The sequence below is a fragment of the Prunus dulcis genome, chromosome 1 (assembly GCF_902201215.1).
Source record: "Prunus dulcis chromosome 1, ALMONDv2, whole genome shotgun sequence".
Taxonomy (NCBI): Eukaryota; Viridiplantae; Streptophyta; class Magnoliopsida; order Rosales; family Rosaceae; genus Prunus; species Prunus dulcis.
This window is the reverse complement of record NC_047650.1, coordinates 31,130,915-31,157,145: the sequence shown is the minus strand read 5'-3', so window position 1 is coordinate 31,157,145 and position 26,231 is coordinate 31,130,915. Positions and strand designations below refer to the sequence as shown.

Sequence of the window (26,231 nt, the reverse complement as noted above, 5' to 3'; positions counted from 1 at the left end):
AAAACAAAACGCAAACATATTCTCCCAATAAACCTATTTCCAAACCACAAACCCAACTGCAGAAAAACCTGAAAAATAATACCACCAAAATTTCTGCAAAAAACAAACACCAAACAAGGCACTGCAGTAACTGCTCAAAATCCTGATAATCAATATATAGAGAAAATGTAACAGCAAAAATGTAAGACATCAACAGAAAAATGACAGGACCACAAATTCAAAATTTTAGTTGAAATTGAAAAATGACAAAACCAAGACCAATAATTCAATTCAAGATATTGAACAAGTAACGAAAATACGAATCCAAGGAAGGTGAACACAAAAAAAAACCAGTGGCCTTGATCTCTCAAACCCGTGCCCCCACTTTGTTCCTAAGACAAGAATTAAGGTGCATCTACATAAGATACTGCTAAAAAAACAGCACCACATGTAATAAATTTCTGGAATGGGAAAAAAAAGGCAAAATTAAGCCCCCTCTTAGCTAGAAAGTCAATTCAAACCCAACATAAGAAACCTGAAAAATACATAATACATAATATTAATTTCATAAGGAGTGAAATTGACATAAAAGAGAGAAAGACGTATATAAAAGTTTAAAAAACTTGAGAGACAAAGGATTTAACATGTTCTCCCAATAACCTAATTCCAATTCCTTCATTAACTGTGGCGTTAAAACCAACTTCCTGCAAAAAAATCAGCAAACAAGGTAACCCCAGGAACTGCTCAAATACTGATAATCACTCCATAATGTGGACTAAAGCAAGACACCAACGTAAAGACAGATCACATAATTCACGATATTGAACAAGTAACAAAAATAAGAAACCAACGAAGGGGAACAAACAAAACAAGCGGCTTTGAGCTCTCAAACCGTTACCCCGTGGTGAAACTTTGTCCCTAAGACAAAAATTAGGTTGCATCTACATAAGATATTGCTAAAATATAAACACCAAATTTAATAAAAAAATTTAACTGGGAAACGAAAGGCAACAGCATTAAACCCCCTCTTAGGTAGTATGCCAATTTGAAACCAACGGAAGAAACCTGAAAAATACATAGTACCTAATATTAATTTTGGGGTGAGTGAGAGAGAGAGAGAGAGAGAGAGAGGAACTTGTATAAAAAAAAATTAAAATATTAAAAGAAAAAGATTTAACATGTTAACCAAACCAGAACAGCTCCCCATAAGTGTCATAAACTTTTGGCTCCATCCAACTTAGTCTCCATAAGCACTTTAATCACAAAAGTAGTGAATCATCAAGACAAAACCTAACCACACTGCTATACAAATGCGAAGTCCAACTATATGCAATGACAACCATAGAAATGAACAAACTTTTAAAAAACATAACGCTAAAAGGTAAGCGCCAAACCACTTTTGGTTGTAATTATTAATAGCTTAAAGACCATAAAGCAAAATTTATTGATCAAATACATTGAATAATTTTATATCTTTGAAAAAACAATTACTATATATTTCAGACAAGAAGAAATTAAAATAGACCCTTTCATTCCAACAGAGAAAATCAATAGAAAGCCAAAATTGAGGACATAAAAACCCGTTTCGAACATACCCCAAAAACAAGAAACACATCGAAATGAAAGGCTACGAACTAAGACGGTTAACACGAATTCTGGATTTAGTATGTCAATATAAGAGCAGAAAGTTCGGCATGATCATAGGGAAAAGGAGGACATAAACATGGTATTACTTACAAATTTCAGGGACTTGAAAGATATATAAAGACGCGCATTTTGACAAACTGTAAAAGAATAAGCATGTAACCAAAAACAATAATCCATATGCAGCAAACCAATGAAAACCTTTACAAATGGACTCTATCCAAAGACTGAAAAGGTGCAGACATAAGCTCAAATCTGCAACACGATTACTATCTCTTGCAAATCAATAGATCCAGAAGGAAAATTTTGACATTCAACATTCCATTGCATCCGCAAATCAGTATAAAATCCAACCTCATAGCCATACAATCAGATCCCATAAGAACCTATGGAGTTATCAGCTAACCATAACATGATAACATCTAACCCTCGTGTGTCAAACACCGCAAACGAGGCCTGAAAAATAACAACAAAGCTCCGCTTATTTGATTGATAAAAAACGAGGGAAATTTCCAAATCATTATATTCTAAACTTCAGAACAAAATCAAAGGAGGTAAGCGAAAGGACTCCCATAGAAGGTAAATCGATGAGGTTTTCGTCCAAATCAAAACGCAAGCCGAACTAGGTACTGAATCCACGATGCCCTGGCATTCATCATCCCAATTAAAACTCATAAGCATATCAATAAAGATGAGCTTCAGCCTCAAATCAACAAATTATATCTATACAAAACAACGAGAAGATCCCAATCGAATTCATAGCAGTTTCATACCAAACACCTACTTCACCATGATCCACGATGTCGTTTGGGTCTCATCTGAACCAATAAAACAAGCCTGCAAATATACACAATCTCTGGTTCTTTATATCGTCACAACCTTCAAAGGTCATTAGATCCAACTTTTAATCGGTTAGCAAAATCCATCACCAAACCCTAATGCATAGCGATAACAAAACTTAATCCATCGATATCGAAAGCATAGAATCAAACCCAAACAGAAGAAGCGAAACAACAAATCCGATAATCTACAAAAACCGAAACCTGATCGTCACCTCCCTTGCGTTCAGGGACCAGCAAAGTAAGGTGAATCGTGAGAACGGCTGAAGGGTATTTATAGGGGAAGGGGATCGAGATGAACGGCCAAGATTAAGTGGTGATGGAAATAATGGACGGTGGATGTGTAAGTGTAACGGATAGGCTGTCGACGCGGTTTAGTCGGTTGTGATGACTTGAAACCAACGCTACTTTCCCTTCTTTCTTTTTTTCTTCTATATTTGTGGTGGTGAGGTGAGGACGCGCCTTGTTGGACCCGGATTCCTTTTGGATGGAAAAATATTTAAAAATAAAAGCTGCCACGTGTTTTTTCGGTTGAAGACTCGCAATCCGTGTTGCACCAGGATTCCTATACACGTCCGGATAGAAAAAATTAGAACAAATAAAATAAATAAAAAAAGAAACTGCCACGTGTCTAGACATTGTGGGACCAGGATTCCTATAAAAGTTTGGATAAATAAAAGAAAATAAAAAATTCTCGAAGCAGGTGTCAGTGTAACACTGGGCTGGGCTAAAAGGAGCAGAAGGACTAGGCCGTTTAATATTTTTTGCGCTGGTCGACACCCTGCGATTGGCACAAGTTCTCCAGTTTCATCTAGCCCAATAGTCATGAGTGCATCCGGACACAAAGAAGGAAGCCCATCCAACGTGACTTTTTTATTTTAAAAAATAGAGAAACGATGGTCTAAACTAATATAATTTATATATAGAAAATTCGAACATGAGTGCAAGGTAGAGGGCTCATTGTCTTGACTAACTGGATCAACACACATTTTCAAACACAACAACTTCATTATTTCTTCACGATTACAAAAAAATAATCGACTTCGTTATTTTGAATTGAGATTTGAACGTTGGTGTAACATTGATCTAGAAGTTGGGTAGTTAACATTTGGACATGTTGCACTTTTTTGATCATGTAGTTTAGTTCAAATTCAGTTTCTTCTTCTTGATTTTATATCATAATTACGTTAAGTTAATCTAATCAAGTATTTCATCCATCTGTTTTATGAAAGGTGCACAAGTCGATTTCATCAAAAAAATTTCTCCCTACTTCTCTTTTTCTCTATTGTCGATTTTGTTGTCGGTTGTTGTCAATCTTGGATATGAGTTTGCTTGTGGTTATTGACAAATTCGTTGTTGGAAGTTGGTATTGGTGACTAGGGGTGGGTATGGTCTGGATTGGATCGATTTCACCTCAAAACTACATCCGAATCAATTACAATATAACAGTTTGATTTGGTTTGATTTTAACAATAATCACGGAGGAAGCCGAACCAAACCAAACCAAACCAATTTAAGACGGTTTGGTTCAGCCAGTTTGGGCCTAAGTTCAATTCTCTTTTCTTTTTCTTTTTTTCAACATTTTTAGCCCAATTAGAACAAAAAAATTCACAACTTGCTACAAACTTTTTTCATTTTCTAGTGTATCAAACCATCCTAAAACTCAATATACCATAAAAGTCAAATTTCAATAACTAATATAGCCACAATTCAACATCCATATCTAGTTATTTTCTAATTAGAGGATTACACGTATAAAAGCTCATAACCAAATTTCAATAACTATTAGACGCCCCGGTTCGATTTATGCCAGTTTGTAAAACCAAACCAAACTAAACCAAATAATATACAATTCGGTTCGATTTTTATACCGTTTAATTTTTTCTTGATTAAAACCAAACCAAACTAAACCAAATCGGTAATTACGGATTGAACCGGCCTGTTTAATTGATTAGGCCAGATTGATGCCCACCCCTATTGTTGGATTTCCACTGACATGTTATTTCTTCGGCACATGAAGTAGTTTTTTCATTCTTAATTTTCTTTCATTTGTTTCTAGTGTATTAGGCCTTGTTATTGGCTTAACCCAATTGTATTTTGTTTTTCTCTTTTTTCGTGCATTTTTATTTTGTTTTTCTTCTGTTTTATATCCACATTTGTTGAGGCACATGATGCTGATTTCAATCGTTGGCACTGCTGTTTTGGTGGTTGAAGAAGTGTCCAAGATTTCTCTTCTTTTTTTCTTTATTTTCATTCTCTATATTTGGTTCAAGTCACTAATCTTTTTTAAGATTATGGTATTGACCATGCCTCACATTTGGGTTTCAGATAGTTTTCTTGATATCTTTGTACTCTTTTAGGGTGTTCTATTTTATAGAGCATATGATAGTTTTCTTGATATCTTTGTACTCTTTTAGGGTGTTCTATTTTATAGAGCATATGCTTCAACCCAAAAATAAGATGCACAAGCCACTTACTAAAGGGAATAAAAGAAAAAAAAATGTAATTTTTGTTTTAGCTTAGGCCTCCCATGTAACTCTGAAAAGAAAGAAGGTAAAGTCAGCTTTCCCGTAAGAGAGCGGTATTGATAATTATAAGTAAATGGGAAATGAATTGTTCCACATCAAAATTTGATGGTCAAGTATTTTACTACACGTCAAAAATGAATTGTGCCTTTCTTCTTTTACTTTTACTTATTGAAAAACACAGTCCCGATCTCTTTGACTACAGGGGTCTAAGAGATTTGTGGTCACTTACCGTTGGATGCAAATTCAATGGTTCACTCACTCTTACACTCCTTTTAAGAAACTTTTTTGAACCATTGGATTAATATCCAACAGCGGGTGACCACAACATCTGATCTCTTGGACTAGGTGTCCAAAAGATTTGTGGTCACTCAACCTGAGATATGTGCGGATATTGAGCTGTACGTAAAATAGATAAAACACAGCTTTTAACGAGGTTCGGCTATGCCTACGTCCTCGGAGAGCAGCAGCGGTAACCTTTCACTATAAAATGATATGGCTACAACTTTAGTGTTTACAATATATGTGGCTCACTGAATTCTCTCTAGGAAAATTTCTCTCTGCTTTCTCTTCTCTCTTTTCTTTCTTTTTTTCTTTCTTCTCCTTCTCTCTTTCCGTTTCTCTTCTTATTTATAGGCTGAGAAATCACTATTCATCACTATTCACCCGTTACAAACTCTATCAAAGCCGCCAAATGAACAGTATTCATCACTATTCATCACTATTCACCCGTGACAAACAAACTCTATCAAAGCTGCCAAATGAACAGTAATGAATAGTAGTAGGCTCCACACCAATACTTTTACAACACTCCCCCTTGGAGACCACATGTCCCTAGATTGGTTGCTTCATTCAAACCTTGCTTGAAAAAAAAAAACCCAGTGGGAAAATCTATGCGAAGGAAAAAGAGTACAACGTGCATATGTCCTATGTTAGAGGACTCTTGAATGCTCCCCCTGATTTTGCATGCTCCAACTTGATTGCTTGCAGAGTTGTCGTAATCCGATGCCATGCACTAACTTTTGGAAAGTATATTTCGGCAATGATTTAGTGAAGAGATCTGCCAGGTTATCACTTGAGCGGATTTGTCTGACTTTGATTTCTTGACTCTTCTGGAGCTCATGTGTATAGAAAAACTTTGGTGATATGTGTTTGGTCCTGTCACCTTTGATATATCCTCCTGTGATCTGAACAATACAAGTTGCATTGTCCTCATTCAGAATTGTTGGAGTGTCTGTTGTTGAGGGTAGAGCACATGTGCTTCGGATGTGATGAATTACCGATCTTAACCAAACGCATTCACGACTGGCTTCATGGAGGGCAAGTATTTCTGAGTGATTGGAAGATGTGGCCACTAATGTTTGTTTTGTTGACCGCCATGAGATCGCAGTTCCTCCACATGTAAATACATATCCAGTCTGTGATCGTCCTTGATGTGGATCAGAGAGATACTCTGCATCAGCATAACCAATAATACTCTGGGCATTGGTCGATTCACTAGAATAGAATAACCCTATGTCTGTTGTCCCACGAAGGTATCGTAGAACATGTTTGATGCCGGTCCAGTGTCGCCTTGTTGGAGCAGACATGTGGTCTCCAAGGGGGAGTGTTGTAAAAGTATTAGTGTTGAGCCCACTACTATTCATTACTGTTCATTTGGCGGCTTTGATAGAGTTTGTCTGTCACGGGTGAATAGTGATGAATAGTGATGAATACTGTTCATTTGGCGGCTTTGATAGAGTTTGTCTGTCACGGGTGAATAGTGATGAATAGTGATTTCTCAGCCTATAAATAAAAAGAGAAATGGAAAGAGAGAAGGAGAAGAAAGAAAAAAAAGAAAGAAAAGAGAGGAGAAAGCAGAGAGATTTTCCTAGAGAGAAAATTCAGTGAACCACATATGTTGTAAACACTAAAGTTGTAGCCATATCATTTTATAGTGAAAGGTTACCACTGCTGCTCTCCGAGGACGTAGGCATAGCCGAACCTCGTTAAAAGCTGTGTCTTATCTATTTTACGTACAGCTCAATATCCGCACATATCTCAGGTGGATACATTGATAATACACTGCACAAATTAAAGTCCCATAAGAACAGAATATGGGTATAGCAGTGATCAATATGATGCACGCCTGTTGCGTAGCAAATGATGTGGATTGAAGTCCCAAATGGACAATCCCTTGACATGTCAATATTGATATTGTGCACGCCTAATGCGTTGCAAATTGTATGGGTTAAAGTCCCAGAAATTAATTAACATGTATATATATTAATCTGTAGCATGCCTGCAACATGACAGATATATGGTTCTAAATGTTCCAACTCCCTAAATGGAGATTATCCACGCCCTACTATAACATAACGCTCCATTGGAGGCTATAATCCACATTCTCACATAATAAAAGCCCCCTGCAGTGGCTTGGGTACCCAAAAGCAAAGAAATGCTTATAATTGATGTATGCGCATACACATGAGAATGGTGGGATCATGAATTGATGAATGACAATTTTTGATTTTGGAGTAGCTACTCAAATCATCAATGGGCTGTGTTGATTGGAACCACGTTCAATTATTAAATGTCGACAATATTACCTAACTAACTAAACACAAATACACACAACAGACAGCTAATAAAACCAAAGCAATGCACATAACATAACCATCATACTAAAAGCCAAACAAATCTAAAAGAGAAAAAGCTACCAAGAAGTTGACATTATACAATTGATAAACAACATAACAAAATGTCTAACAAATATACTTCAAATATCCAAAGAGAAAAATTACTTCAAAAGAAATGTCGCATAGTTTAGAAATCTCCTTTAACGAAAGCAAGAAAAAAATTCTCTAGCATAATCAGCAATCTACGTAAAGGGCTCATTCCAAAATGATAAACCAGGACTACATTCTTTCAATACATAACATGTTATCTTTGTAAGTTCATTACTTAGTCATAAATTAGAGATAAGTATTACATTTAATGCAATCTCTCAGAGGACCTCATCCCTATCATCCCTTCCACACTTCACGAGCTTAAAATCCAGCCAAAGCATATTTGTTCATTGTTATATTGAAGGTTTTCGCAGGATCCAAAATAAGTTATGCATACATAAAAGCAAGACTCACACTCACATTAGTTCTTAAAAAAGGACCTGTATCGGCAAGCAGCTGGGAATAGTCGAATGACGCTTGACCACAGCATTATTGAACCAATAAAAGAGACACACCCAGCAACTAATAAGGGCATAAATATGAAAAACACACCAAAAGTTCAAAATGTGTAATTTGATACCAACAAATAACTACTTAATTAATACTCAAATGCTTTAAAAGTGTCAAATTGATCATAGAAACAGTGTCAGATTGCAATGTTCAATAAGTTGGACTACGCATAAGCACCACCAAATGAAGAAAAGAATGACAGATCCTATCAAGCCACCCAAATGAACACAAAAGCTATTTAAAGGAACATAGAAAAAAGTATGACTATCAGCTGACAGAACTAAGAAGACAGGTAAGGGAGAAACACCACACTTCATACCACATCTATTTCCATCAGCAGTTTGAAAAAACAGTTCTATCAGCTCTGTGCATAAACTTGAATCTGAGACGGAGCCCTCAAAGAATGAGACTGCTTCTGCATAAAACACGACCCATATAATTATGCCAGATCATTTACTTGTCAAACAACCCCATGTGTAACCTAAACGGATCAGCACACTTCAAGGAAAAAAACCCAACCTTCTACAATGGACTACTCTGCCCAGAAGTTTCAAATATCCAACATACTGACCCATCACGAACTTAAGCAACTTTAGCCTGCCAGAAAAAAAAAAAAAAGAGTAATATGCCACAACAAAAGAACCAGCAAAAGCAAACCAGCACTTGCACCCAAAGATGCCAACAGGTCACTATGTCTAAGACAAAATCCAAACCCTTTAGCAGACCACAACAATCAGCAGCCTGCCCTCCTCCTATAAACCCTAGGACTCCATTAAGAGACAAAAGTTGCTGCACAAAACTCTTTGCTCGAATCATATCTGATAAAATCTAACAAAAATAAACCATAAGCCAGGAAGTACCAGACACCTCTTAAGAGCATCCCCATTCTCCCAGGCCTCAAGAGCAAGCTGACAATATACAGACCAAATATCCAAGAAGAAAGGTAAGCCAAGAAGCACAGGACACTACTAAAAGCAATCCACATTCCAATGAAGACGAGACCAAAAGGAAAGACGTACACTCTACAAAGGCAACTCCCATTCCTCTTGACTGTCGCACATGCCCAAATCCATGATTCCGTTGGTTTGCTTGAATACCCATTCCATTTACTTGATGCGAAATGAATTTGCATAATACATTTGCTCAAAAATGCCACATTTATGGTCTACAGAGAACTAAATCGCAAGCAAAGAAACATAAAACCACCTCTTAAAAGAGATGTTCTAGGCTCTGACAAAGTGCAACTCCAGTAAAAGACAAGTTTGGATGCAACTGCAAACACATTGCATCAGATCAAATGGTGGTGCCAGATTATATCCACTCATCAATAAAATATCAAATGAACGACCAAATATCTTAACAAGTACCCTTCTGAAAAGGGCAAAGAATAGAAGGAAAAAAAAAAAAAATGAAGCACCAAAGAATATCCAACCCTGAATGGACAAAGTATTGCACAAAGCTGCACATACTGCATTGAATCCACCTTCAACCAGACAAAACAGACATTTAAACAGACAAAAACAGCAATACCAATATAGACGAGCATCTGCCAAACCTTAAAATGTGTGAATTAATTAAAGACCAGCACAATATAGAAATGAATGGGAGAGGCGCAGAGTCATAAAAGATTAAGGATCTTGAGGCCCCTACACGAAATTCAAAATCTGTAATAAGTTATCTTTTAAAAAACAGAAATAAAAGTAAAGTTTGAGAGAATATAATTAAGTTGAAAGAAAAGAATGAACCCATCACCATAAGAATATGTTGAACTATCAAGCCAGGAAGGATAAACCCCATGAAAGAAGACAAATGAATAAGAAACCAAATGTGGAGTGTGTTTCTCAAGGAATCAATGCAGATCCAAGACTCTGAGCTACAAAACTTCCGCACAGGAAAATCCATGAACTACCGCAAAAAACACTGACAAAACCATAACATATAACCATTTGAAAAGAAATGTAAGTATCAAGAAAACAAGAAGGCAAATATGAAAAACCAGGCACCGTGCCACAAGTTCTGATTGTCACTCAAAAGATCATCCTCATCAACTCAACTCTAATAAGACTTGGAACAACGAGCATCTGCATGAGACAATGACTGAATAATAGCCCAAAGGTTCAAAGGTTCAAAGGTTCAGGATACTGAATAAAATACATAACGGAAAACAAAACTCGGCATGACACCTGCTCCTGAGGTTTCGCCATTAACATTAACTTGAAATTGAACTCCTGAAACCCTCCTCGAAAAAGAGAGCCACAACAAAGATCAGACGCAGCGTAACCTCCTTAAGAAAGGAGTCCAGTCATGAATTAAGTTACTCTCTTTCGCACACAAGAACAAGGATGCATCTCATAACTCCTTTAAAACTGAGACATTAAAGCACAACACAAAAATCAACAAAGCCCAACATGTGAGGAAAAAAGATCCAGAAACAGAGCAGAACTACGATGCATCTGCACAAAAGAACGCCCAATGAAAGTGTCGAATCTCATAAACCCAAGAAGAAATTAAATCATAAGGCCACACTACTCAACTCCCTCTTAAAAGCGATTTCCTTCAACAAAGTTGGACCCCATAGAATGGAAAGTAATGGTGCAAATCATGGCCCAAGATCTCATACAATCTCCAGAAATAGAAAATAGATAATAAGATAAGAAACCCCCCCTTGGAAGAAGCTCTTCTCTGTCAACAATGTTGGACTGCATGTACAAGACAAGAGTTAGTATGTGTCTGCATATAGGGCGGGGGTTTCTTAAGACCAGGAAATCAAATAACTGGGCGAAGAAATTCACTGTTGGTAGCCTCCCTGCTCTCCTTAAACAAAGTAAAACTCCATACACAGGCGAGTTAAATTGCATTTGCATAGAATATTGCTCGAACAATGTACCAGATCTTATAAAATCTTCACCAATACACAAGATGCATCAAACTCTAAAAGATAACATTACTCAAATAATGGCTCGTGTAAGAAGTTAAATCATAAGCAGAGAACCACTCAAACCCTTTCTTAAAGGCTGCTCGTTCTACTTCAAGGAATCAGACCCCACAAGAAGACAATTGTAATGGTCTGCATATAAAGACATTGCGCAAAACCTGTCTTAGGATGTCATACGGGCACCAAGAATATAAAATCAGATAATAACTCAGAAAACCCTTTTTTTCTTTCAACAGTGTGAGACTCCAGCAACCGACAAGCATTAGGATGCATCTGCATAAAAGAGTGCTCAAATAATGGTTCCATACCTCATAAACACCAAGAAATAAGAAACAAAATCATAAGCCAAAAACTACTCAAACCCCTTCTTAAAACTCGTTCGAGAAAGTGAGACCTCCATATATAGACATGAGTTAGGATACGCCTGCAGGCAGAAATATAGCTCAGACAATGTGCCCCACATTATACAGACGGTACGAATAAAAAAGATCGGATAAAAGACCCCTCTTATAGTTAGGCAAGATTTCCATAGAAAGACAAGATTTGCAATCTGCATAAACAAATGGTTCCAGACATCAAAGAAATAAGAAATTAAATTATAAGCCAAGAAGTAACTGCAACGTAAACCTTCAAAACCAAATTCCTGCAAAATTTCACCAAACAGAACAATTGAAGAAGCTACTCAAAATCCTGATACTCCAGACTAAAGCAAGAGATGCATCTGCATAAGACACGAAAGGAAAGGCAACCACGGAATTCACGATATTGAACGCGTAACAGAAATAAGAAAGCAAACAGGGTCAATAAGGCAACTGCAGAAGCTACTCAAAATCCTGATACTCCAGACTAAAGCAACAGATTCATCTGCATAAGACATCAAAGGAAACACAACCACAATATTCACCGATATTGAACATGTAAAAGAAACAAGAAAGCAAGAAGGGTGAATAAACAAAACCAGCAGCCATGAGCTCCATTCATTGCCATGCCCCAAGGAAAACTTTTGTCCCTCAGACAAGAATTAGGATGCATCTACTTCAGATATTGCTAAATAACGCACCAAATCTTATAAATCCTTAAAAGATGGGAAACAAAAGGAAAGAAGAATTAAACCCCCTCTTAAATAGTATGCCAATTAGAACCCCACTGAAGATACCTGAGTGAGAGAGAGAGAGAATTTAAAAATAGGAAGTTGACATGTTCTTGTTAAGAAATCAAACCAGAATCTGCTCCCCACAACAGTGTCATAAACTTTAAATGCCTCTCCATAATCACGAAAATAGGGAATCATCATAAAGAGAATGTCAAACCAGACTGCTATACAATTTGGGAGACCAAATATAAGGAATGACAACCTTAGAAATAAACCAACGGAAGAAAAGACGAAACATAAAAGCTAAAGCACTGTTTGGCGGTAATTATCTAATAATTTAAAGACCATAAAGCAACATATATCAAACAAATACATGGCAGCACAGAAGGAAGTAAGACATATTCAGCATCTGTAATCAAAACATCATAATATTATATCTTCGAACCAAGAAAAAAAGATTAATAAGATTGATGGTGATTTTGAACATATTCCCCCATATGCCAAGATTGAAGACATAAAATCCGATTAGAACATACCAAGAAAACAAGATGCATAACCAGAAGGCAGACTATAGAACTAAATCAAAATTTAGTATTTGTCAATAGAAGAGCAAAATGCTTATCATGAATATAAGGAAAAGGAGAGAGACACACGGATTTATGATTTTCTGGGTATCAATAGAAGTTTAAAAAGTCGCTTTGACAAAGAGTAAAGGAGCAAGCATATAACCATATCAAAAGAGTAGAAAGCTATGGAAAAATAAGAAACCAAGCAGGGTGAATAAAAACTAGCGGCCTTGAACTCCACTCAAACCCGTGCACCAAGTTGAAACTTTGTCCCTAGGACAAGAATTACGGTGCATCTACATAAGATATTGCTAAAATAACAAGCACCAAGTGTCATAAAATTTTGAAATGTAAAACAAAAGGCAACAACATTAAACCTCCTCTTAGGTAGCATTTCAAATCAAACCCACCAGAAGAAACCTGAAAATACATAATACCAAATATTAATTAAGGGATAGAGGGAGAGATATATACTTGATATTAAAAAAATAAAACAATAAAACAATAAAAGAAAAATATTTAACATGTTCTCCCAATAATTTAGGACATCAAATGAGCAGAGAATAAAACAATTTCACCAAAAACAAAACAACGACACATTCCCCAAATAACCCATTTCTTCCTTCATTTGACTGCAGCGTAAACCTTCAAAATCAAATTCATGCAAAATTCACAAAACAAGGTAAATGCAGGAACTACTCAAAATCCTGATAGACTTCCATAATGCTGACTAAAGCAAGTCTGCACAAGACACCAACGGAAAAACAACACCACAGAAACGATATTGAACAAATAACAAAAGTAAGAAACAAGGTGAACAAACAAAACCAGTGGCTTTGAGCTCTCAAACCGGTGCCCCCAGGTGAAACTTTGTCCCTAAGACAAGAATTAGGGTGCATCAACATAAGATATTGCTAAAATAACAGGACCATATGTAATAAATTTTTTAAATGAAAAACAAAAGGGAATAGCATTAAACCCCCTCTTAGGTAGTAGGTCAATTCAAACACAACAGAAGAACCATGAAAAATACATCATACCTAATATTAAGTTAGGGGTGACATAGGGGTAAACGATAAAATATTTAACATGTTCGCCCCATAATTTAGGGCATTGAACGAGTAAAGAATGAAACAATTTCATCAAAAACCAAAACGCCAACATATTCTCCCAATAACCTATTACCATTTTCGTTTAACTGGAGCGTAAACTTCTAAAACCAAATTCCTGCAAAAAAATTCACCAAACAAGGCAACTGCAGGAACTGCTCAACATCTTGATAATCACTACGTAATGTGGAAGTACAGAAAAGACCACAAAATTCACAAAAGTGAACAAGTAACAAAAATAAGAAACCAAGGAAGGTGAACAAACAAAACCAGCAGCCTTGAGCTCTCATACTGGTGCACCTAGGTGAAACTTTGTCCCTAAGAATTATGGTGCAACTACATGAGATATTTGCTATAATAACAGCACCAAATGTATAGAAAAATTGAAATGGGAAACAAAAAGCAACATCATTAAACCCCCTTTTAGGTAGTAAGTCAATTCAAACCCAACAGAAGAAACCTGTAAAATACATAATACTTGACCAATTTAGGGGGTGAAATACAGAAATATTGAGAGAGAGAGAGAGAGAGTGAGAGAGAGAGACTTATATAAAATTTTAAAAAGAAATAAGAGAAAAAAAAAATCACCAAACAAGGCAACTGCAGTAACTGCTCAAAATCCTGATAATCACTACATAATGTGGACTAAAGCAAGACATCAATGGAAAGACAGACCACAGAATTCAAGATATTGAACAAGTAACGAAAATAAGAATCCGAGGAAGGCAAAGAAACACCAGCTGCCTTGATATCTCAAACCCATGCCCCCAGGTGAAACTTTGTCCCTAAGACAAGAATTAGGGTGCATCTACATAAGATATTGCCAAAATAACAGCACCAAATGTAATAAATTTTTGAAATGGGAAACAAAAGGCAACAACAATAAACCCCCTCTTAGCTAGTAAGTCAATTCAATCCAACAGAGGGAGAGAGATGTATATAAAAGTTAAAAAAACTTAAGAGACAAAGGATTTAACATGTTCTCCCAATAACCTATTTCAACTTCCTTTATTAACTGTGGCGTTAAAAACCAAATTCCTGCACACACAAAAAAAAAAATCACCAAACAAGGTAACCCCAGGAACTGCTCAAAATCCTGATAATCACTACATAATGTGGACAGAAAGACAGACCACAGAATTCACGATATTGAACGAGTAACAAAAGTAAGAAACCAATGAAGGGGAACAAACAAAACCAGCGGCCACAAGCTCTCAAACTGTTTTCCCCTGGTGAAACTTTGTCCCTAAGACAAAAATTAGGTTGCATCTCCATAAGATATTACTAAAATATCAGTACCAAATTTAATAAAAAATTTAAATGGGAAACGAAAGGCAACAACATTAAAACCCCCCTTAGGTAGTATGCCAATTCGAAACCAACCTAAGAAACCTGAGAAATACATAGCAACTAATATTAATTTTGGGGTGAAAAAGAGAGAGAGAGAGAGAGAGAGAGAGAGAGAGAGAGAGAGTTGTATAAAAAAAATTAAAATATTAAAAGAAAAAGATTTTAACATGTCAACCAAACCAGAATAGCTCCCCATAACAGTGTCATAAACTTTTGGCTCCATCCAACTTAGTCTCCATAAGCACTTTAATCACAAAATTAGTGAATCATCAAGACAATACCTAACCACACTGCTATACAAATTCGAAGCCCAAATATATGCAATGAAAACCATTGAATAAACTTTTTAAAAAAAACATAACATAAAAGGTAAGCGCCAACCCACTTATGGTTGTAATTATTAATAGCTTGAAGACCATAAGGCAAAATATACTGATCAAATACATGGCAATAAAGAGGTAAGTGAGAAATACTCAGGGTCTGTAATCAGAACATTGAATAACTTTATATCTCTGAAAAAAAAAACAATTACTATATCTTTGAGACAAGAAAAAAAATTAAAATAGACCCTTTCATTCCAACTGAGAAAATCAATAGAAAGCCAAAATTGAGGACATAAAAACCCGTTTAGAACATACCCAAAAAACAAGAAACACATCGAAATGAAAGGCTACGAACTAAGAAGGTTAACACGAATTCTGGATTTAGTATGTCAATATAAGAGCAGAAAGTTCGGCATGATCATAGGGAAAAGGCGGAGGACATAAACATGATATTACTTACAAATTTCAGGGACTTGAAAGATATATAAAGACGCGCATTTTGACAAACTGTAAAAGAATAAGCACGTAACCAAAAACAATAATCCATATGCAACAAACCAATGAAAACCTTTACAAATGGAGTGCACTACGCTCTATCCAAAGACAACAAATGTGCAGTAATAAGCTCAAAGCCATCCGCAATACTATTATTATATCTCCTGCAAACCAATAGATCCGGATAGACAATTTTGAAATTCAACATTCCATTGCATCCGCAAAACAGTAAAAAAATACAACCTCATAGCCATCCACAATCAGATCCCATAAGAACCTATCGAGTCATCAGCTAACCAAACATCTAACCCTCGTGTGTCAAACACCGCAAACGAGGCCTGAAAAATAACAGCAAAGCTCCGCTTATTTGATTGATAAAAAACGAGGGAAATTTCCAAATCATTATATTGTAAACTTCAGAATAAAATCAAAGGAGGTAAACGAAAGATCTCCCATAGAAGGTAAATCGATGAGGTTTTCGTGCAAATCAAAACGCAAGCATAACCAGGTACCGAATACACGATGCCCTGGCATTCATCATCCCAATCAAAACTCATAAGCATATCAATAAAGATGAGCTTCAGCCTCAAATCAACAATCTATATCTATAGAAAACAACGAGAAGATCCAAATCCAAACACCTACGTCACATGATCAACGATGTCGTTTGGGTCTCATCTGAACCAATAAAACAAGCCTGCAAATATACACAATCTCTGGTTCTTTATATCGTCACAACCTTCGAAGGTCATTAGATCCAACTTTTAATCGGTTAGCAAAATCCATCACCAAAACCTAAAGCATAGCGATAACAAAACTTAAGCCATCGATATCGATATCGAAAGCATAGAATCAAACCCAAACAGAAGAAGAGAAACAACAAATCCGATAATCTACACAAAGCGAAACCTGATCGCCACCACCCTGCGTTCAGGGACCTGCGAAGTAAGGTGAACCGTAAGAATGTCTGAAGGGTATTTATATGGGAAGGGGATCGAGATGAACGGCCAAGATTAGCGGTGATGGAAATAATGGACGGTGGATGTCTAAGTTGTAAAGGATAGGCTGTGACGCGGTTTCTCTTGGTTGGAAAAAAATAAAAAAAATAAAAGCTGCCACGTGTTTTTTTGGGTGAAGACTCGCATTTCGGGTTGCACCAGGATTCCTATCCACATCGAATAGAAAAAACTAGAACAAATAAAATAAAAAGGGGAAACTGCCACGTGACCTTGTGGGAGCAGGATTCCTATAAAAGTTTTGGATGAAAACAATTAAAACAAATAACATAAAATAAAATAAAAAATTCTCGAAGCAAGTGGCAGTGTAACACTGGGCTGGGCTAAAAAGAACAGAAGGAATAGACTCTTTAATATTCTTTGCACCGGTCGATACCCTACGATTGGCCCAAGATCTTTAGTTTCATCAAGCCCAATAGCCATGAGTACCCATCAAACGGTGACTTTTTTCTTTAATAGAAACGACGGTCTACGCTAAAATAATTTAGGGTTAATTATTTTATTAGTTCCTGAATTTAGATTTGATTTGCATTTGAGTCCTTCAAATGATATTTTTGCATTAAATTGATTAAAATATGAATAAAAAAATTAAAATTAAACTTTCTCTCTCCTCATCTATCCCGATTTCTACTCCTCAAAACTTGATTTTTTTTTTTTTTGGGTTGGTATTTTATTTGATTTTTTTAGTGTTATTTTAAAGATATGCTTTTTCATTCATTTTTTTGTTTTAATATAAAAATATAATTTTGCCCCTACATTTAACATAAAAAGTTAACAAAATTGACAACATGACCATTTGTCCTTACAAAAGTGAAGTTAAAGGACTACGAAAACGATTTTGAAAATTGAGGGACTCAAATGCTAATCGGGTTTAAGTTCATGGACTAATAAAACGATTAACTCTATAATTTATAAAGAGAAAATTCGAACATGAGTGCAAAAGGAAGGGCTCACTGTCATGACCAACTGAGTCAACCCATTTTTGCAATCATAACTACTTCGTTATTTCTTCATAATCACCAACAACAACAACAACATATCAACTTCATTATTTTGAATTGAGATTGAACGTTGGTGTACATTGATCCATAAGTTGGGTAGTTAACATTTGGACATGTTGCACTTTTTTGATGATATAGTTTAGCTCAAGTTCAAGTTCAATTTCTTTTTCTTGATTTTATTTCATAATTACGTTTAGTTAATCTTTTATTTCATAATTACATTTAGTTAATTTAATCAAGTATTATATCAATATATTTATGAAAGATGCACAAGTCGATTTCATCAATTTGTTCTTCATACTTCTCTTTACCTCTATCGTCAATTTTGTTGTTGATTTTTGTCAATCTTGGATATCAGTTTGCTTGTGGTTACTGGTAGGTTCGTTGTTGGATGTCGGTATTGTTGGCTAGGGGTGGACACAGTTCGGATTAGATCAGTATCATCTTAAAATTACGGCCGAACCAATTACAATACAACGGTTTAATTTGGTTTGATTTTGACAATGATCACGGAGGAAGCCAAACCAAACCAAACCAATTTAAGACAGTTTGGTTCGATTGGTTTGGGCCTAAGTTCAATTATCTTTTCATTTCCATTTTTTTAAACATTATTAGCCCAATTACAACAACAAAAATTCACAACTTGTTACATATACCTTTTTCATTTTCTAGTCCATCAAACCATCCTCAAACTCAACATATAATAAAACATCAAATTTCAATAACTAATTGTAACACCCCAACTCCAAATTTAATTATCCATTTAAATTACTTAAGTGAAATTATGAATTTACCATTGGAGTAGGGGTAATTTGGCCATTTTCTTATCCATAAGAATTTTGGGACAACGAGTGGTATAGTTACGTAGGTCGTACTGAGACGAGTCCGTAGACATGCTGTAGGCTTGAATCGGAGTTGTAAAGAAGAAATGGCGACCAAAATTAGTCCAGTGACAAACTTGTAAATATTTTGAAATTGGTTTCTAAAAATATCAGATTTCTTTTCTCTCTCTCTCTCTCTCTCTCTCTCTCTCTTCGAAACTCAGACCACCGTCACCGCCACAGCTCACCGCCTGCCACGAGGTCGGTATCGATCGAACTGCCACCTCTCCCTCTTCCTTTCCTGACCGGTCTCCACCATTGGAACCACCGGATTCAATCGGAAATAGCTTGAAATGATGCCGGTTTTGTCAGAAACTTTATGGCGTCGATCTCTCTCCTCTGGCCACCAATTCAGTTGAGTAAGGTATGGATTTTTGACTATTTTTCATGCTCTAACTGATGATGGGGTAGGATTAGAACGATTGTCGCGTTTTGGAAGTCAATTTTTAAGCTAGGTTTTGGCCGCATTTTAAAGTGAAATTTTGGCAGGTTTCCGTCCAAATTGGACCTCCCCGTAGTTGAATGAAATGATCCTCGCCACAAGTAGTAGCTAGGATAGGAAGGGTGAATTACGATGTGGAGTTTTTCCGTCGCTAAAAATTTCTCTGCACATCTTCGCGTTGCCGGCGCGTGGGCAAGGTGGTGAAGCCACATTTTGTCTTGATGTAATCCTCATGTTGTCACGAGCGCATAGGTGTGCTCAGATTTCAATTCGGATGTCGTTTGACTATCGAATGGATTTACGCATATTGTGCGTTATCCGGGTTCAATATGTTCGGACCGTTGGATCGAGTCCAAATTTATGTTAATCTAGACACCCCTAGGATTGTGTGGGAATTCGCGGATCGTGATTCGGAGCCCCGGATGTTCCGATTCAATAACTTGAAGTTTATGGTTTGTGATTACCGTCCATTACTGATCAAACTTACAAGACATATTTCCTAAACCCGTAGTTGGACCTTAGAATACCTCGTCCTATGTACACGCACTGGGAATTTAGGAAAATTAGTATTTAATTTGTGAATTCCGTTTCGAAGTGATTTTATATTAATTAAGGGTTTGTATCTTGAACTAGGTGCTCTAACCGCTCGTACCCAACAAGCGGGATCCTCTCAGGGTCAGGCAGCTTGGGACTACTTGTGAGTGGACATTTATTTTTAATATGCACTATTTTCAATGATTGAAAGAGTACGGATGGAATTGGTATATATATATTTGGAATAAGGATTGGGAAATTTATAAGTTTCAATATTAGTAATATGAAATTGAGAATTGGATTTGATTTGAAATTTGAAGGTTGAATTTGGGGGATTTGGGAATTGAGTATGATGGGTTAATATGGAAAGATATATGATTACACTATGTAAGTACCATCCCCTAGTTACTAGGCTTCCCATACGTGGCGTTGAAATTTTCAGCGTGTGAGACCTTGTGAATTGCTATAAATCATCACACGTGGCGTTGGAATTTCTGACGTGTGATGATGTAGTTTGCGCGCGTTGGACTTAGTATTGGAGCTACACGTGGCGTTGGAATTTTAGACATGTGAGCTATGGAGTTTCGTCTCCTGGTTGGACCGCTCATCTCTAGACACAGAATAGCAACTGGAAATCCTGCGGGCTAGCCAAACAATATCCCGGTTGGATTGTTTCCCCGTTACCTAAGTAGTGTGATAAATATTACGTATATTTATAAATATATGTGTGAGTATAAATCAGTTAAAATATATGTAATGGTTGGGTAAGAGTAATATAAATTTTGGGGATAAAGTTTATGGATAGAGTGATTGATCTCAAAGGGTTTCGGAGAATGATGTTTTTGATCATTAAATAAAAGTTATGAATCTGCATGTCTTGAGCATTATTTTTACACGGTGGGGTTATTATGTTGTTTTGAATGCAAACTTTGTTTTGTCCACTCACATGTTTTCTGTTTTGCACCCCCCAGACAGTAGTCGCTCAAGGGAGAGTTGTATGCTGAGTTCGAGGCCCCGAACCATGAACATCAGTAGTTTAGGTTTTGAGTAATTTCTTTCTACTCAACTAGCTATTCTTGTAAACTAAATTGATTAGATGCTCTGTTATTCCCCATGTTATGTTTTACTTGTGAGGCGAGAGACCATTTAGTTTATACTGCTGAATGTTGAATGTATGCTGTTGGTTGGGATTTTATTGTGTTTGTTGTGCATGTTGAAATTTTTGGGATTGTTCAATTTACAAGGGAGACTCTGCCAAAATTTTGGTTGAAAGTCTCAGTTTTTAGTAAGTGGGCCCGACATCCGCGTGATGTCAATAACAAGACGGGATTCGTCCCTGGTTTTAGAGGAAATCTGGGGTGGGTCTTGTCACTAATATAGATACAATTCAACATTCATATCTAGTTATTTTCTAATTAGAGGACTACATGTGTTATCCTGTTCCTAAATTAATATACAATTCTTAAAATATTTAAATAAAAGACAATTTCAACCCCATAGTATTTTAATGGGTTTAAAATTGACTTTTTGTTCATGGAAGAATTTTTGGAATTTGAATAGCACCTTGCGTAGAGCAAGTTGATACGAGTTCGCAAACATGTAGTGGGCTCAAATTAGAGTTTTAAGGAAGAAGTTACGATCAACAAAAGTGTAATGGCACAACCGTAAATATTTTAAAATCTGTTTTTAAAAAACCAATCAGATTCTCTCTCTCTTTCTCTCTCTCTCTCTCTCTCTCTCTCTCTCTCTCTCTCTCACACAAAAACACCCTGCCAGCCACTATTTTGGCCAGCAGCACCTTCTTCAGACCACTTCCAGCTACGGGACCATTCCCAAAAGAACTAGCCCGGCTCCCTCTCTCTAACCCACCCCTTCTCCGGCAGAACTCGCAGCCCCAATGTCGACAACAGCTCGAACACCGCCAGTTTTTCTTCGAATTTTCCATCGTTGTTTCAGACGATTTCGACTACCAAATTTGTCGATCCATGTATGCTTTCTCATCCTTTCAACGTGAGCTAGCAGATGGTTGGGTTGGTTAGGATTGATTTTGAAGTTTTGAAGCTCGATTTACGACCTAAGTTTTGACCGATTTTTAGCTCGAATTTTCAGCAAGCTCTAGCCACTTTTTGGCCGTGGCCTAAGAATAAAAGTTGCTCTCCTAGTTGCCCTGATCACGTAGGTATAGATATTGTTGTGTGATTTGAGAAATTTCAGCCGCCGAAAATTTCTCACTGTAGCGCGTGGGCTAAGATTGGGTGGACCATTTGGTCCTAAAATGATCCCCATGTCATCCTAAGCACGATGACATGCTCGGATTCAAATTTGGTTATCGTTTGGCAGTTGAATGGATTTACGCATATTAGGCGTTACCCTGGTTCGATATGTTCAGACCATCTAATCTTGACGAAACTCATAGGATATGTTAATTGGATTTTTATGAACCTATAGGAATTTTTGGATTATTAATCAAAGCTCGTGGGCCCCACAGGGGACCTAGTTGATCAATATAAGAATTTAATCGTATATTTAATCTCGGGCCTTTTCAGACCATTCCAACTATCAAAACTGTTGAAAATTAGCCTAGGAACTTTCTTAAGTTACATACATGCACTTTAAGGCCAGAGGTCAGGATTTTGATTAAATATTTGTGGTTGAGCTATTTTATTAATTAAATGTTTTAGTCGCTTAAATAGGTACTCGGCCTCCACCGAACCTGCAGGAAGGACCCTCGATGGGTCAGGCGAGCTCAGACGCACAGTTAGTGAACTTTTATTTTATAAATGAATTTTATGCAGTAAAAATTTTATTAATTGATAATGAATGAATTATTTATGGTTTTTGCTTTCCAAGCACACAGTTTGAATTCAAATGCTTTTATAAAAATTTGTTTATGATTAAATGTGAATGGCTTAAAAAGTAGAAAAGGAATGGTAACAAGATTTAAGGATTGAGTGAGAAACAGTATTTGAATTTTTCAGGAAATGTTTTAAACCACCATAGGTACCCAAAATGTTGCCTTCGAATAAACTGTTGCCTTTGATATAATGATGTCCACGGACATCCTAGTTGCCTTCTGTTGAGTCAGCGCGCGTTTGACAGTTTGCCTACTAGTCGAGTCCTAGGATACCCGGACCGTGAGGAGCGAGGAATACTGCTCAGGTTGATCAAGTGTCTCCTGAGTTCTTACGAGGAATACGGCTCAGGTTGACCAAGTGTCTCATGAGTTCTATGAGGAATGCGGCTCGGGTTAACTTTGTTTTTCCGAGTTCTGTGAGGAGGTGTCGCTTATGTGACACTTGTAATTGATGGTATAATGTGGGAGATAAATAGAAAAATCATGAAATTGACGGATTTATGAAAAGTACACTTAATTGAATGTATGATTATATGAATATAAATATGCATGCTTGATTTTTGTACGATTATGGAACATGGATTAAATGAATTTTCAAATGGTTTTAACAGTGGGGTTAGTATGTTGATATTATATTTTGCAAAACTTTCTTTTGTTCACTCACGCTTTTAATGTTTTTTCCGCCCCCAGACAGTAATTGAGTATCGGAGCACCACCACCGGGCATTCATCACCCACCACTCATCCACTTCCATTATGTAGGATATTCTACTATAACCGTACTATTTTTTTGTAAATTAAATTAAGTAGGCTCTGATATTGCCCTAGGATTTCTGTAAGGCCTGAGGCCAGACAGACTTGTTGTTGGGTTATGTATGCTCTAACATTATGCATGATAAACGCTTGTGAATATAAGAATTACATTTTGTACAGGTGTAAATTATTGGAAAATAAGCAATTTACAAGGAAGTCTCTTCTGATTTTTCAGCAGAAATCAAATCTGAAAAGAATTTTTGAGTTTTAGTTTAAAGGGCAATTTGGTCAAATATGCCCGACACCTGACATGTATTGAATACACACAGGATTCGACACAAATTCTAAAGTGAAATTTAAGTCGAATCCTATTACTACACGTGTAAAATTAAATATAAATAAATATATAAATAGACAACCAAGTTCGGTTTATGCAGGCGTACAAAAACGGAGGTGTACAAAAACTCAAAACCAAATAATATATGATTCAATTCAATTTTTAAACCGTTACTTTTTATTGATTAAAAACAAACCAAATCAGTAATTACATATCAAATCAATCGGATTGATGCTCGCCCCTATCGTTGGCTTTCCACTGCCACTTTATTTCTTTGGCACAAGTAGTAGTTTTTTCATTCTTATTTTTTTTTTCATTTGGTTTCTAGTGCATTGGGCCTTGTTAGGTGTACTGTGTTTCTCTTTTTCTGTTTTGCACATATTTATTTTGTTTTTCTGTTTTATATCCACATTTGCTGAGCCAAAAAATAAATAAATTCACAAGTCACTAAAGGGAATAAAATAAAAAATGTAATATGCATCCCTGAAAAAATAAGAAGGTAAATTCAGCTTCCACGCGAGAGATAGAGCGGTCCTGATAATTATAAGTAAATGGAAAATGAATTGTTCCACATCAAAATTTGGTGGTGGAGCATTTTACTACACATCAGCCAATTCAGGTTCCCACGTCCACAGATAATCCAAACCACCACTTTAGTCAGCTACCAACAGCATCCGCACAACAGATACACAGGCAAGGGTTTAGATTCTTTCAGTCCATCAACAGGCGGGTCAAAAACTACCAAATATGTTGGGGTGCAGGGACGCAAGGATTTGAACCTTGATCTTCTCGTAAGTCTTGTAACTTGTTCATACAGGTTACAAACTGAGAGCTCTACCATTTTGAGCTACATCCCTTAAAAACCTAACTAACTAAACACAAATACACACAACAGAGCAGCTAAAAACAAAACAATGCACATAACCATCATACTAAAAGCCAAACAAATCTAAAAGAGAAAAAGCTACCAAGAAGTTGACATTATACAATTGATATACAATAAACAACAAAACAATGTCATAGTTCAAATGTACAAAGAACTTCAAAAACTCCGACCCAATTTGCGAAAACTAAGCAACTTCGATATAACATATATACTTTAAATATCCAAAAAGAAAAACTACCCAAGAGAAATATTAGTTTAGAAATCTTTAACAAAGGAAAGACACAAATTCTCTCCCATAATAAGCAATCTACGTAAAGGGCTCATTCCAAAATGACAAACCAGGACTACATTCTTTCAATACATTAGATGTTCTCTTTGTAAGTTCATTACTTAGTCATAAATTAGAGATAAGTACCACATTTAATGCAATCTCTCAGAGGACCTCATCCCTATCATCCCTTCCACACTTCACGAGCTTAAAATCCAGCTGAAGCATATTTCTTCATTGTTATATTGTAGGTCTTTGCAAGATCCAAAATAAGCTATGCATGCATTAAAGCACGACTCACATTCACATTAGTTCCAGAAAATCAACCTGTATTAGCAACCAGCTGGGAATAGTCGAATGACGCTCAACCACAGCATTATTGAACCAATAAAAGAAACACACCCAGCACCTCATAAGAACATCAATATAAAAAACACACTAAAGTTCAAAATGTCTAATTTGATACCAACAATGAAGAATATAATTAATACTCAAATCCTTTTAAAATGTCAAATTGATCATAGAAAGTGTGTCAGATTGCAATGTTCAATAAGTTGGACTGCGCATGAGAAGCACCAAATGAAGAAAAGAACGGCAGATCCTATCAAGCCGCCCAAATGAACACAAAAGCTATACAAAGGAACAGTGATAGAAAAAAGTCTGACCATCAGCTGACGAAACTAAGAAGACGGGGAAGGAAAATATCACACGTCATACCACATCTATATCCACCAGCAGTTTAAAAAACAGTTTTATCAGGTCTCTGCATAAACTTGAATCTGAGACAGAGCATTGAAAGAATGAGACTGCTTTTGCATAAAACACGACCATATAATTATGCCAGACTCTGTCAACTTGTTAAACCACCCCTTTTAAAGACCTGCATTTCTCCACCTCTAAAAAATACTCTTCAGGAAAAGTGTGCACATGAAACAGGTACCAAATCTTCTCTCTTACGGGAAACAAATTAAATGATACACCAAAGCATACACCATGTGTAACCTAAACGGATCAGCACACTTCAAGCTTAAAAACCCAACCTTCAACAATGGACTACTCTGCACAGAAATTTCAAATATCCAACAAACTGATCCATCACAAACTTGAGCAACTTTAGCCTGCCAGAATAAAAAAGCAAAATGCCACAACAAAAGAACCAGCAAAAGCAAACCCTTTAGCAGACC

The 26,231-nt window shown here is 36.4% G+C and overlaps 2 long non-coding RNA genes across 10 annotated transcripts in view; both read right to left on the bottom strand.

Annotated features, from left to right (window-relative positions):
- Positions 1-1,673: 1,673 nt before the first annotated feature.
- LOC117614000 lies at positions 1,674-2,821 on the bottom strand. Its single transcript, XR_004583823.1, has 2 exons — positions 2,397-2,821; positions 1,674-2,268 (listed from the first exon to the last, which is right to left on the bottom strand). It is a non-coding gene; the product is annotated as an uncharacterized LOC117614000 (long non-coding RNA).
- A 4,018-nt stretch (positions 2,822-6,839) lies between these two features.
- Positions 6,840-26,231, bottom strand: part of LOC117626928 — a 28,692-nt gene continuing 9,300 nt past the window's right edge. Inside the window, exons 2-5 of one of the 9 annotated variants that reach the window (XR_004585673.1) lie at positions 9,225-11,534; positions 9,066-9,113; positions 8,725-8,802; positions 8,306-8,620 (exon numbers count right to left, since the gene is read on the bottom strand). This is a non-coding gene — a long non-coding RNA (uncharacterized LOC117626928). Of the gene's footprint in view, positions 7,052-7,475; positions 8,218-8,305; positions 8,621-8,724; positions 11,535-26,231 lie in introns of those variants that run through there. The other 8 variants (XR_004585669.1, XR_004585670.1, XR_004585671.1 and 5 more) reach the window with 8 other exon arrangements.